We start from the raw sequence: 13,354 nt of genomic DNA, 5'->3' as shown, positions 1-13,354 counted from the left end.
CCCTCTGGGCCTCAGTTTCCGCCTGTGTAAAGTAAGAATACTATCTCTTCTGCCTATCTCACATAAGCAAGTGTAAGATCAATAAAACTTACCCACCCACATTACCAATATGCTTTCTTTTCCTTCTGGACAGAAAAGGTCAAATGATAGAAACAGTTAGCTTCAGAAATACACACAAATATAACAATTTTGTCATTATTTTTTAAAAAGACTTAACCTACATTTGAACACTGAATACACAGATACAACTTATCAGACATTATGACAGACTGTGGAAATAGAGAAAGGAATACAAAATCCATGCTCTCAAGGTATGTGTGTGTTGGGGAATAGGGGCACACTGAAAGATCATTCTAATATGCCATCATAAATATGATCGAGAAATATATAGTACAATGGAAACTCTAAATACCCGGCCAACTGGGGAGTCAAACTGCTTTAAAGATTTAAAATGTTATTCAAATACAAGTTAGAAGTAATATGATTCCTTACTGGGTAACTATTATGTGGCAGGCACTGGGCTAGGTAGGTAACCAGATTCAAAAGTAAACAAGACATACACTGTCATCACAGAAAAAGCAACCAAGAAGGGAAGACAAAACTTAAAAACAGAAATAGACATGCCAGGATGGAGAAAGAATGGTGTACTACTAAAGTATAAAGTACTCAGGGAGGGACAATCTAAGGAAATATACACTAACAAGAAAAAATTTCATTTTTCCTTTCTATTTTTCATCCTTTTATTTTAACATAAAGGCAGCCAAAAGATTGAGGGAAAATTTTTAATTCAAAAAGAAAGTTCAGGGAATTGATACTGATACTTTATCTCTTATTTTCTCCCCTCAAACATTACTACGGAAAACCTATATTCAACTTACGGTACCTGTATTGTAGCACACATCATGGTGTAGTCATAGGAGCACAAGTGTTGCTCTCCACAGAGAACAGAGTACTCAGTATTTCTAGTCTGCCTGGTCCACAATGAACATTAAATGTATGTTTATGAAAAATTCCCCAGCCCTTTTCTCAGGGATAGAGGCATCAAAAATATAACAAAACCCTCTCTGCTAGGAAAAAAATATTTTCATGACAGCAGGTAACATTTCTTATCTCCAACAACACTGTAGAATACCAGAGGGTGATGGACACAAGCAATGAAACTGGGCTGTGTCTCAGAATTAGAGAAAAATCACTTTTTCTTTCACTGGAACAGAGGCATATCATTTTTAGCTACAGTGCTAACATCTTCCAAAACTAGTTTCTGCCCTTTCCTCTGTTGTTTAAAGAGAAGTGGCAACATAAACCATGACCAGTAATATAAAAGAGATGGTTAAGGTAAATAATCTTTTTTTTTTTTATGTATGCACCCTATCACCACCATGCTCAGAATGTTTATACTGAGCAAATGACTCAGAGTTAATAGGTTCAATGCCTAAGAAGCATCCACAATTTGGAACTATAAACTAAAGTGTTGTCTGAGTCCACAGCCATGCCACATATGTTTATGAAAAATTCCTTACTGGGTACCTATCGGAACAAGCCCGATCCCATATGATCTCAGAAGCTAAGCAGGGTTGGACCTGGTTAGTACTTGGATGGGAGACCACCTAGAAAGATCAGGTGCTGTAGGTGTAAAAAATTTAAAAGATAATAAATAAATAAGGGATTGTAAGATGACAAGGTCCTTGCAATCTGTGCGGTCAACCAAGGGTTGCTTCGCCTAAAAATAAAATAAAGTGTTGTCTGATTTCCGGAGAAGCCTGGCAAACTGCAGATGCTTCTGTCACCAAAGCAGGTAGTAGGACGAAGAGACATCTTAACTAGGTTTACTATTATGGATCAAAAATTAACACTAAGACTAGCTCTACAACTCTTTTGGCCACAGTATGCTGTCAATTCATATTCTCACGGAGTATTCAGTATTATGCTGGATTCTAGGCTAGATTTGCTAATGCTACTCACTTTTTTCCAAACACTCAAGACAGCATATGAAATGCAAATAAGTGATGTTATCAATAGAGAAAACCCTGAATTGTGTCTGACTCTTTTCTAAAAGTAAATCACAAACTTTCGTTAGTATTTAAGTAATCTATTTTCGGCCTCATAGCTAGTGAGTGTCAAAATCTGGGAGCTAGGATGGGGAAAGATGAGAAAAATAAACATTTTAAAGTATACCTAGAACCAACAATCATCAGAAGTACTACTTACACCTTTGGGTCTATTCCCCAAAATAATACCTTTCTCACAATTTACTCTTGACATAGTGCTTGCTGTTCCTGGAATCTCTTCATCAGCCAAAAAAATTTTATCTAGGACATAAAAATCTTCTGAATTTACATATGCCAGACATCATTTTGACATATCCTATTCTTGTTCACCAAGCAGATTAGGATTGTTAATTATTAACAACACTGACTTCTAAACCCTGTATACTTTATATGCATTACCTCATCCAATTTATACAAATCCAGGATGTAAGTACAATCATTCTTATTTTACAAATAAGGAAACTAAGCCTTAGAGGTGTTAAAAGGCTTACTTTAAAAAACAATGAGGACAGATAATGTTGCAAGGTTTGAGTAAACTATATGGTATATTTATTCTTAACCATAATCATGCATCAATTCACCTCCTGGAAGTAGAAAGTTACAATATGCAGGGGTGGGGAGACAGGGTGACAATCTGAAGTAGACAAAAGCTATTATGAAAGAAAACTGCTGTTGAAATTTTAGTACCTGTTTTAAAAGAAAAATAGTAAGAAGCTGCTTCTCTCTCAGGTTTCTTTTGAACCTAGTGTAAATATTCTTCCCAACAGTTCTTTTCCACAAATGTCTTCCTCAGCCTTCTCTGTTCAGTAGCTCATTTAGACTTCACTAATATGCAATTCTAGATAATTCCAACTGAACAGAGAACCTTAGCATTGTGAAGCAGTGTCTTCCCAGAGTACTGTTTTATGGAAATTTTCCACGTATAAAAAATATGTATGTTGCATAGTGAATCACAATGTAAAACACATTTCTTCCCATTATCATAACAGAAAAAAAAAAAAAGATTCTGAAAAACACTGTTCGAAAGGTTTGCCAAAGAAGTAAAAGTAACCTTCATTCCTATGTCATATTAGAGAGTGAGACTGTCCATTTGGACAGATTTAATGACAATTGAAAGCTTCCACTATAGCTACTTTTTTAAGCTATCATAGACATGATCTCTCTAAGACTTCCCTATCCTCTTAAACAATATAGAAAACACCAGTAAACCACTTCTTTGGTTAAATTAAACCAATAACCAATTTAACCAATCATTAAGGAAAAAAATGGTTATTTTACTGTGCTATTCTAATAAAACAAGACCATTAGGAATTCACCCTAAACTAAGCCTCAAATTGCTATGCTTTTATCTCCTTTATTTTTTTTTTACATGGTCACTTAATTCTACTACTGCACTATCTGACCTAAGTATGCTAGCAATTGGCAACTTCTAATTTACATCTTCTAACCTTCTGTAGGACAGAAAAGTAAATAACCAGTCACCATTAGACTAATCTGAAGTAAAAATGGATAAACTTCAGTACATGAACTATGAGATATGTTTTGACTTAGAGACCTTTCCTTTCGGCTTACTTCTTGTTTCACCATATATTCCAGAAAGAATGATGGATAAAGGTCCTCCAGACAGGGGAGATAATATAATAAAAATAATAATCATGGGGGGAAGAGAAAAATTAAAGAGTAGCAAGCAAAAGCAATGAAAGCTATTAAAGGGACAATCAGACAAGTAAACAAATGAGACTGAAGATCCAGAGAGTTTTAACCATTATGGGAGACATAAGCAGCACAATGGTTAAGTAAATTCATACATTTTTATGTTAGAATACTATTCAACAATAAAACTGAATGATGTCGTGCTTGCTTGCAACACATGGATGAATCTCAAAAGTGTTGTTGAGCAACAGCAACCAGACACAAGAGTACGTATTATAAGATTCCATCATGTAAAATTCAAAAATACAGAAAACTAATCTATGATAACAGAAATCAGTATAGTTACCTTGAGGGAGGAGGGTAGAAATAATAACTAGAAATGGGCATGAGGTGCTTCAGGAATGCTACTACTGTTCCATTTCCTGATTTAGGGTGGCATTTACAAAATGTGTTCACTTTGTGATAATTCACGAAACTGCCAGCACACTTATGATATGTGAACTCAACTGTATTCACATTATTCTTCAATGAAACAAGATTTACTTAAAAACAAAAATCATCGTACACAGGACTTCTAGTTAAACAAGATAATTTGAACAGCTGAGTTTAACCTCTGCGCCATCCCAACACCTCTGAAATAAGAGTGAAGGAATTAAAAGATAGCCACCCTTAAGAACAAATAGAAGTGTGGCAGATTGTACTTTCCAATACTGACCACAACAATATCCCCATATCTCACATGCTTTTCTGCAGTGTGACCTTGCCACGCCCCCATCAAGAGATGGAGTTTCTGATCCCTCCTCTAGAATGTGGTTGAGTTTTGTGATTGTTTTGAACAATAGATTAGGTCAGATATGGCACCCTGTGACTAATGAGAAAAGGTCATAAAAGGACATGCAGCTTCCACATGATCCTCTTAAATACTAACTCTCAGGGATCCCTGAGTTGCCAAAACAAGTCCAACTACCCTAAAGCTACCATACTGGGAAGGCCGTAAGTAAGTAGGCCCTTGAGCTGACGGCTACAGCTGAGCCCATCCTTCTAGTCATCCCTGCCGAGGTGCCACACATTTGATGAAGAAGCCATCTTGGAAGTAGATCCTGGAGCCCTAGCTGTCTGAGTCTCCCTCTGCCATGAGACATCATAGCTCAGGTCCCAAAAAGAAAAAAAAGAAGACATTCTTGCAGTACTCTTTGCAAATTCCTGATACACAGATCTTGTGAACCTAACAAAATAGTGGTTTTGGTACGGTTTGTTATAGAGTAAGAAACCAGACCACAAAGAGAGAGAAGAGTTAGACAAAGTAGGCGACTAAAATTCTGAAAGATAAGCAGATGAAATGCCAGTGTCTTAGGTTTTACCCAACAAGTCAGAAGCCCATTCAAGCAGCAGAATCCTAGAAAGGCCTAATAACTGCAGGCAGGAGTTGAAAAAAAGAGGATTATGGAAAAACTGAAAGAGAACTAGTGAAACTTCTATATCTGTTCTAAAACAGGCTGCCAGGGAACTGTCCCACCTCTATTATTTTCTCCCCAATACCAGCTAAAAACCAAACACTTAATTCTAGCCATACCAGCTAAAGACTAAACACTTAACTCTAGAGATGCTGGATAGAAACAGAAACACCAAGCACAGATCAAGGTGAGGAATGGCAACGTAGCCCGCTTCCCCATTTTGGCTACCAAAGCACTAGCTATTAAGCTTATGCTTCTTGCAGCCCTAGGATGCCAGCTGTCCAATAAGCCTAGCAGCCTACACAGTCACAGCAATCTTTGAAGAATATGGCTATTTAAAAAAAAAAAAAAAAAAACTGATCAGTTACCTGATATGCTTGACCACACCATAGCTACTAACATGAGAGGGACATTGAAAAAAGTCAATTAACTCCTTTAAGAAAAAAAAAAAAAAACTTTCTAAATATAAGAGAAAATTAATCATAGTAAGCAGCACTTGTTTATATAGTCTTCATAATGTAAACATTGATTTAATCCAAAAACATAACACTATGAGGGAGAAGGGATATATGGGGTCATATAAAGCAGCTAGGTGGGAGGTTATCTCCCACTGCAAAAAATAAAGTCGAAAATTTTTAAAAAATAATAAAATACCACCATTAGCAATATGAAATGTAATAAATTTCAAAAGAAAGAACTAAAGGAATGGAAAAGGGAATGGAAGTATTCTTTTACTTAAAAGTATATTAAAACTCTATGCCTTTATGCAAATTATATCAATAAAGTTATCACTAACAAAAAAAGAGTGAATTAAATTTAAAAAGAAAAAATATTCTGGGAGCAGAAAGAGCAATTGGCTCTACCTCTACAGGATAAGAGAAAGCTTCATAAAAAGGAAAAGGGAACCATTTGAAGCAAGTCTTGAAATAAAAATGAGATAATGAAAAAATGAAGAGGAAATATAGAGAATCCGAAGTTTTAAAGTTTTATGGGGGCCCAAATGTTGAGGAGCATCAGATGCCAGTCCAGTCAACAAGAAGAAATCAAAGGTTTTTGAGTACAAAGTTATCATTGAAGGGAATACAGAGAACGATTCTCTGAACAGACCAAAATCTAGAAGTGTTAACAGTACTAAAATATCCACGCAAAGCAAATAAAGATGTGTGTGTGCATGCATGTATTTGTCTCTAATTTTTAAAACAAAACATAGTACACTTAGAATTTAAAAATGGTCAAGGAGGGAATATGATGGTAATTTTATTTTAAAACAATGTAAATATTTTACAAAAATTACAAGTTAAAAAAGCAATCAATAAAATGCCAAAAGCGAAATGAAACAAATAAACCTATGTAGCCAGTGGATAACATAACCAGATAGAGAATAATTATTTCAAGTAATTTTAAAACAGTAATTTGACCGAACATTCCCAGTGGAATATATCCTAAGACAACAATAACTACAAAAAATTCTCAGCTACAGTGAGTAACCTCATAGTTCATGGTAGTGTTGGTATTGTTATTCTAGCACCATTAATGTATGTAGTGCATGATCAAACAATGTAATTATGCTACCGTTTTTGAGAACCAAAATTTTCTGCATAAAACATTTAAAATAGATGACAAAACTGTTGTTCTGAATAAGAACTAAAAGATTTGCACGAAATTATAATTTTACCTTTAAAAAAGAACTCAGAGTGACATCAGCGAAAACAATGAAAAGTAAAGATCTTCAACAATTCTTCCATAATGAGAAAAGTGGCAAATATTGTCATAATCAACTTTTTGATAACTCTAGAAACTAACCAAAAGCTTTCAGCAATCTGGGAAAGGTTTGCTCAAGAAAAATGGCTAAATTGTGGTTAACGAGAGAGTTTTCACTGTTTGTGAAAAGCGTCCTAGGAACTGTTTTGGAAAACGAGGGGTTTTAAGTGCACTAACCATTTGCCTTTCTGAGGGCACTGTTCCACCCTGGGTCCTGAGCATGAGCTGCAGCCAGGGTTTCCAGCCTCCAGCCAGTCCTGCTCCTTTCACACTTGGCTAGCCGCCACCATCCAGATTGGCACTTACAAATAATTTCATCTATCCTGTTGCTACTGTTTTCTCCTGATAAGGATTTTGTACAATTGGTTTTTGTATTTGAAAAGTCAGGGGGCATTCTGTCAGGAACCAAGGACCTCAGTTTGCTCCTAAATGGGTTTTTCCTCGCAACTGCAAGTTTTATGTCTACATGACCCTAGTTGAGTTGAGCCATTAAATGGATATAGACAGAATTTTACCACCTCCTAGATTCTCTTAATATACTCTGCAATATCTATCACATTTTTAAAGCCATCAGTCCATCACTAAATTTCAAAATGACACAGCCCGAAATATTTAATGGTGACATTTAGGTATAATAAACAAAAAGTTTAAAGTTAAATGTATTAAGATAAAGTAAAAATACAAAATAAAATTAAAATTACCCCCCCAAAAAATCCTAGAGTTTTATGGCTTTTTAATTTGCCATAGTCCCAGCCTCCCAGCCAACTCCATAGTAAGTAGACTTGAAAACTAACAACATGGATTTGCAGTACAAACTAGTAGCCTGAAAAGCAAGCAGAGGAGACTGAAGCTCTCCTCCAAAACTTCATTCCCAGAAAATTCGTAATTATCTGACCCGTCTGATGGCTCCCTGGAAGATCCCACTTGCATAGCTATCTGTTTTTACCCTGATTTGCAGCTTGCTCAGTGCAAAAAGCCTTTACGCCAGGGATATTTGTCAAAATATCATTCCAGAAAATTGTTTAACTTCACAGCTTGCTGAAGCAGAGGGTTAACAATTAAGGCAAACAATAGAATAACCAAAAACCTTAAATGGAAAGGTAGGGTAATGAGATGTCCATAACAGCTTTGAAAAGATCCAACAAATATGAAAAACCTAATAATTAAAAAGGCCAAGCAGAGATGCAGGCTATGCACATACCCAGGAAAAACCTAAGAAGTCCCTAGGGTCTGTCTGACCATGACACCTATGCACAATTATGAAAGTGAAGGCTATGGCAGAACTGTCAACTGCCTGCACATGCAGCACCCTTAGCAAAGACTTACTGGTTCCAGACAGTTGAGGAAATCTTTGTTTAATAATGAGCTAGCTAAACACTAAGATAAACAGTGGCAATAAAAGACAAAGAATGCAGACTTACCAAATTAGTTCAGAAACGTACTGTAAACAAAGAAGCTACTACAAATAGTAACAAATACTAATGCTACAGAGGGAATATTTTGTTTTCCAAAGTTGTTACATTTTATTAAAATGTCCAGTTTTCAACCAAATTTTTGAGATATGCAAACAAAAGTATGGTCAAAGAACAAAAAGCAATCAGTAGAAATTGTCCCAGAGGAATCCCAGATGATAGGCTTACTAGACAAGACTTTAAATCAGCTATTATAAATATATTTGAAGAATTAAAAGAAGCCATGCCTAACAAACTAAAGGAAAGTATAAGGACACTCTACCAAAAAAACACAGAATACAGTCATCCTGCAAGGGATTGGTTCCAGGACCTCCCCATCCCCATATTAAAATCCACGGATGCTCAAGACTCTAATATAAAATGGCATAGTATTTACATATAACCTACACACATCCTCTCACTTTTGATCATCTCTAGGATACTTAAAATACGTAATACAATGCAAATGTTATTTAATAGTATTTATACTGTATTGTTTAGGGACAAATGACAACGAAAAAAGTTTGTACATGTTCAGTACAGATGCAAGCATCATAGGCCTAACTACATAGTACACATGTCACCACCTGGATGCGAAATCTAAACCTGTGGATACAGAGGGCCAACTCCATCAATAGAGAGAAATTACATATATATTTAAAATACCAAATAGAAAGTACAATAACTGAATTCAAAAATTCACTAGAGGCTCAACAGCATATCTGAACAGGCAGAAAGAATCAATGAACTTGAAGACAGACCAATTGAGATTATCCAGTCAAGAAACAGAAAGGGAAAAAAATGAAAAATGAACAGAGCCTCAGAGACCTTGTGGGATATCATGAAATGTACCAAAAATTTCATATCAGCAGTCACAGGATTGTTGAGGAAAGAACATTTACAGAAATAATGGCTGAAAATTTTTCAAATTTAATTTTTAAAATGTATTTCATCCCTGAATGAACTCCAAATAGATTAAGCTCAAACAGATTTACACTGAGGCATTATAGTCAAACTGTAAAAAGACAAAGAATTTTGAAAGCAACAAGAAAGAAGTGACTCATCATGTACAAGGGATCCTCAATAAAATACCTGATTTCTTCATCACACATCATGGAGGCCAGAAGGCAATGGGATATGTTAAAAGTGTTAAAAAAAACAGATGGTCAACCAAGAATTCTATAGCCAGCAAAACGATCCATAAATATGGAGAAATTAAAATATTATCAAATAAATAAAAACTAAATTTGTCACTAGCAGACCTGAACTGCAAGTAATAGAAAAGGTAGTCATTTATGTGGAAATTAAAGAACACTGGCCAATAACTCAAATACACAAGAAAAAATAAAGAGTACTAGTAAAGGTAATTTACCCAGGCAAATATAAAATGCATTTTTGGTTTGTTAAATTTATTTTCTATCTGATTTAAGACACTCAATAAAGCAATAATTACATATTTGTGTTGATGGGAACACAACATATAAAAATGTAACATATGGCAATAACACCACAAAGGGAGAGGAAATGGAGCTATATAGGAGCAAAGTCTTTGTATACATTGAAATTAAGTGGGTGTTAATCAGAACTGGTTGTAAGGTCCCAGGGCAACCATTAAAAAAATAATGTATGATAAATTAATGAAAAGGGTAGGATGGTACACTGGAAAATATCTCACACACATAAAAAAAGTAGAAATGGCAGAAGAGAATAAAACAATGGAAGACATATAGAAAACAAGTAGCAAAATGGCAGATGTAAATCCTACATTATCAGTAATCATATAAAATGCAAATGAATTGAACACAATTAAAAAGGAGAGATTAGCAGAATAGGTAAAAAAGCATGACCTAACTACATGCTTCCTAAAAAGGACACTTCAGATTCAAAGACGAAACTAGGATAAAACTAAAAGGATATAAAAATATGTACCATAAAAACTGTAACCAAAATGGAGCTGGAGTGGCCATACTAATCAGAAAAAATATACCTTGAGACAAATATTGTTACTAGGGACAAAGAAGAACATGCTTTAATGACAAATTCATCAATAAGATACAAAAATTTAAAAATTAAAAACAAATATACACATAAGAGAACTCAAAAAAACTGAAGCAAAAGATGAATTGAAAACAAATATACAATTCAACAATAATAGTTGGAGACTACAATACTCCACTTTCAATAATCAACAAGAGCAGATCAACAAGGAAACAGAAGACTTGAAAAACACTATAAACCAACAGGACTTCAAAGCCATCTACAGAACACTTCCCCCCACACACAACAGGACATACATTCTACTCAAGTACAAACCGAACGCTCCCCATGATTAAACCACAAAGCAAGTCTCCATAGTTTAAAAGGATTAAAATTATAACAGCTATGCTAACAAAAATGGAACAAAATTAGAAATAAAAAATTTTGAGAAATTCACAAGTATATGGAAATTAAACAACACAAGCCAAAATAACTAATGGATGAAAGAATGCACATTTACCATTCCACATTATGATGAGCATATTACTCAGAAAATAAATCAATTCATTTCTTAAATAAAATAGCTAAACTTAAGAGAAATTTAAAGAGTTAATCTTTTTTCCAAGATTTTCTATTTTTAAAAAAATCATGTTTTAGTTTCTATATAAATTGCACTCCAACAAGTTCAAAAGAACGAAAAGGAAAAAAATCATAAAATTTTAGAGCTAGAATGAATTATAAAAGCCCCCTCATTTTAAAATTGTAGAATTTTGTAACAAGTACATTGCAAAAATTAGTTATCCTCTGCCTAGAGTGGACTGAGACTTCCTCCCTATTAAGTTTTCACTTGCCTATTCAATTGAAATTCATAGTGAAATATCTCTATGTACCACTTCTCCTCTTTCTTCTAAAAACTTCTGAATTACTTTGTCCATTTTAAGTGTTTTAAGAATTTGGGGATGGGATTTTGCAAAAAGAGTAGAATGTTCTGTTGCATTGGTATATTTGGCATGGGAAACTAAAGAGTAACTGCTGTTTGATGGCAAAACAAAACAGTGACATTCTGTTATAACCCAGCTTATCTTCCAGGTTCACTCTGTATATGTAAATATGTACTTCCTTTAAAGAATATGACAGAAAGCATTTGATGTTCTAAAGTAAGCACTGCAGTTATTTAAACCTTGTCCCCAAAGTAATACAGCTATGGGTCAATCCCTGATACAGGAAAATGGCTTTGTAATGAGGATTCTATGTTATGATGATATTGTCAAAGTTAAGATTTTCCTATAAATTTGATTTTTTAAAGCTTACTTTATTCACATGGCATAATAGCTTTAGGTAAAACTTCACAATTCGAACTTGCACTACTATAAAAGTCAATGGAAGACCTAGTTCCACCAAAATGGAGTAGCTTCATTCCTCTCAGGTCCTCTAACAAAAACTCCTGGACATAATACAACAAACAAAGGAAGTATCCGGAAGATGGGGGGAAAAAAAGATAGCAGACTTCCTGAAGACAACAAAACTTGAGGAATGACAAGGCAGTGAGTTCCTTGGGTTTTCTTATTGCCACACATATTTTCATAACAGGGTGCTTCTTCAGAAGTCCCTAATCCAGTACCATCAACAGTCGTGGAGGAAAGAAAGCTCCAAGAAAAGCCTTTACCTCCTAGCCAAAGGACTGGGAAAAGGGTAGCTTATCAACAGAAACCTTTTTAGCAATACCCATCAAACATCAGTGGAAAATCTGCACACATAAACATGCATGTGAACCCTCCAGTTTCAGTAGGGCAAAGCATGCAGCTAATCTTCCATACCCTCTTCCACTCGGCCAGAGTGAAGTGAAGGCAATGTCAATCCAAGTCCCCTACCAGGGTAGTGTTGGCAGGACAAAACAGGCAGTTGATCTTCTATCCCCCAAACGGTGGTGCTCCAGTTCCCCTGTCAGGATAGTATGGATGAGGCTAAGTAGGAAGCTGATCTGCCAGGCCCTGCAGAAGGACGGGGGTGCTCCAATAACCCTAATGGGTTAGTGGTGAGGCTGAAAGAGATACTCTTCTTCCATACCCTACACCCAGCAGAAGCAACTGGTGTTCAGATTCACCCATTTAAGGTAGTGTCAGCAGGGTCAAGGGCTAGCTGGGCCGCCACATCATCCAGGAGCAAAGACTTATTTGATAAAGTTGTGTGAGGCAGGATTAGTCACTACTACACTTTAAAACATACACACACATACATACACACACACACGCTTACACACGCGGGCCTGATATAACAAGACTGAACAAGTGGTATGAGGTGGAGCCAGTCAGCATTCCACTTTCCTCCCATCCCTAGTGTCAGCAGGGCTGTGGGGAACTGAACGTCCACACTCACCCAGGAGTGAGACTGAATGAAGCCAAGCTAGACAAAATAGCCAACAATCTGCTTCATTCATTCTCTCATGCCAGTGGTGCCCAGAGGGTCGGCTGAGCTTCCACCACGCTGCACCTCACATTAGCTCCAAGGAAGTAGTACCAAATAGGTAGCTTCTACTCTACCCTGCAGGAGTAGTATGAGTTACCTCTCCTCTTCTCTCTTGCTGAGGAAGCAAAACCCATCAGGAAGCTGATCTTACACCTTCCACTCAGAGGCAACAAAGTGGTGTGAACTGGTGCCAACTTTTGCCAGGAAAATGTGAGGACAAGGGAGGAGGTGAACTTGTATCCCATCAGTCAAGACAGTATGACCGAGTACCCTAATTTTGCCCAGGTGGTTGTCAACAGGCCCCAGTGAGAAGCTGAACATGCACATCCCCACCCCTTGCATTACATCTCAACAAGGAGACCACCTACCATAAAAAAGAATTAATGGAATTGAGCTCCGATAACATGATATCCATAATGTCTGAGGTACAAACAAAAATCATTCACCATACCAAAAGCCCAAACAGTACAATGTGAATGAGAAAAAAACACAATCAACATAGGCAACACTGGTGAGCCAGGTTTTGGATGAAATATCTGATGGT

The 13,354-nt window shown here is 36.0% G+C and overlaps 1 protein-coding gene across 1 annotated transcript in view; it reads right to left on the bottom strand.

Annotated features, from left to right (window-relative positions):
• The window catches only part of KDM6A (lysine demethylase 6A), a 198,137-nt gene that overhangs the window by 169,695 nt on the left and 15,088 nt on the right, over positions 1-13,354 (bottom strand).

Source organism: Pteropus alecto, unplaced genomic scaffold, assembly GCF_000325575.1.
Source record: "Pteropus alecto unplaced genomic scaffold, ASM32557v1 scaffold77, whole genome shotgun sequence".
NCBI lineage: Eukaryota > Metazoa > Chordata > Mammalia > Chiroptera > Pteropodidae > Pteropus > Pteropus alecto.
This window is presented reverse-complemented; position numbering and strand designations above follow the sequence as displayed.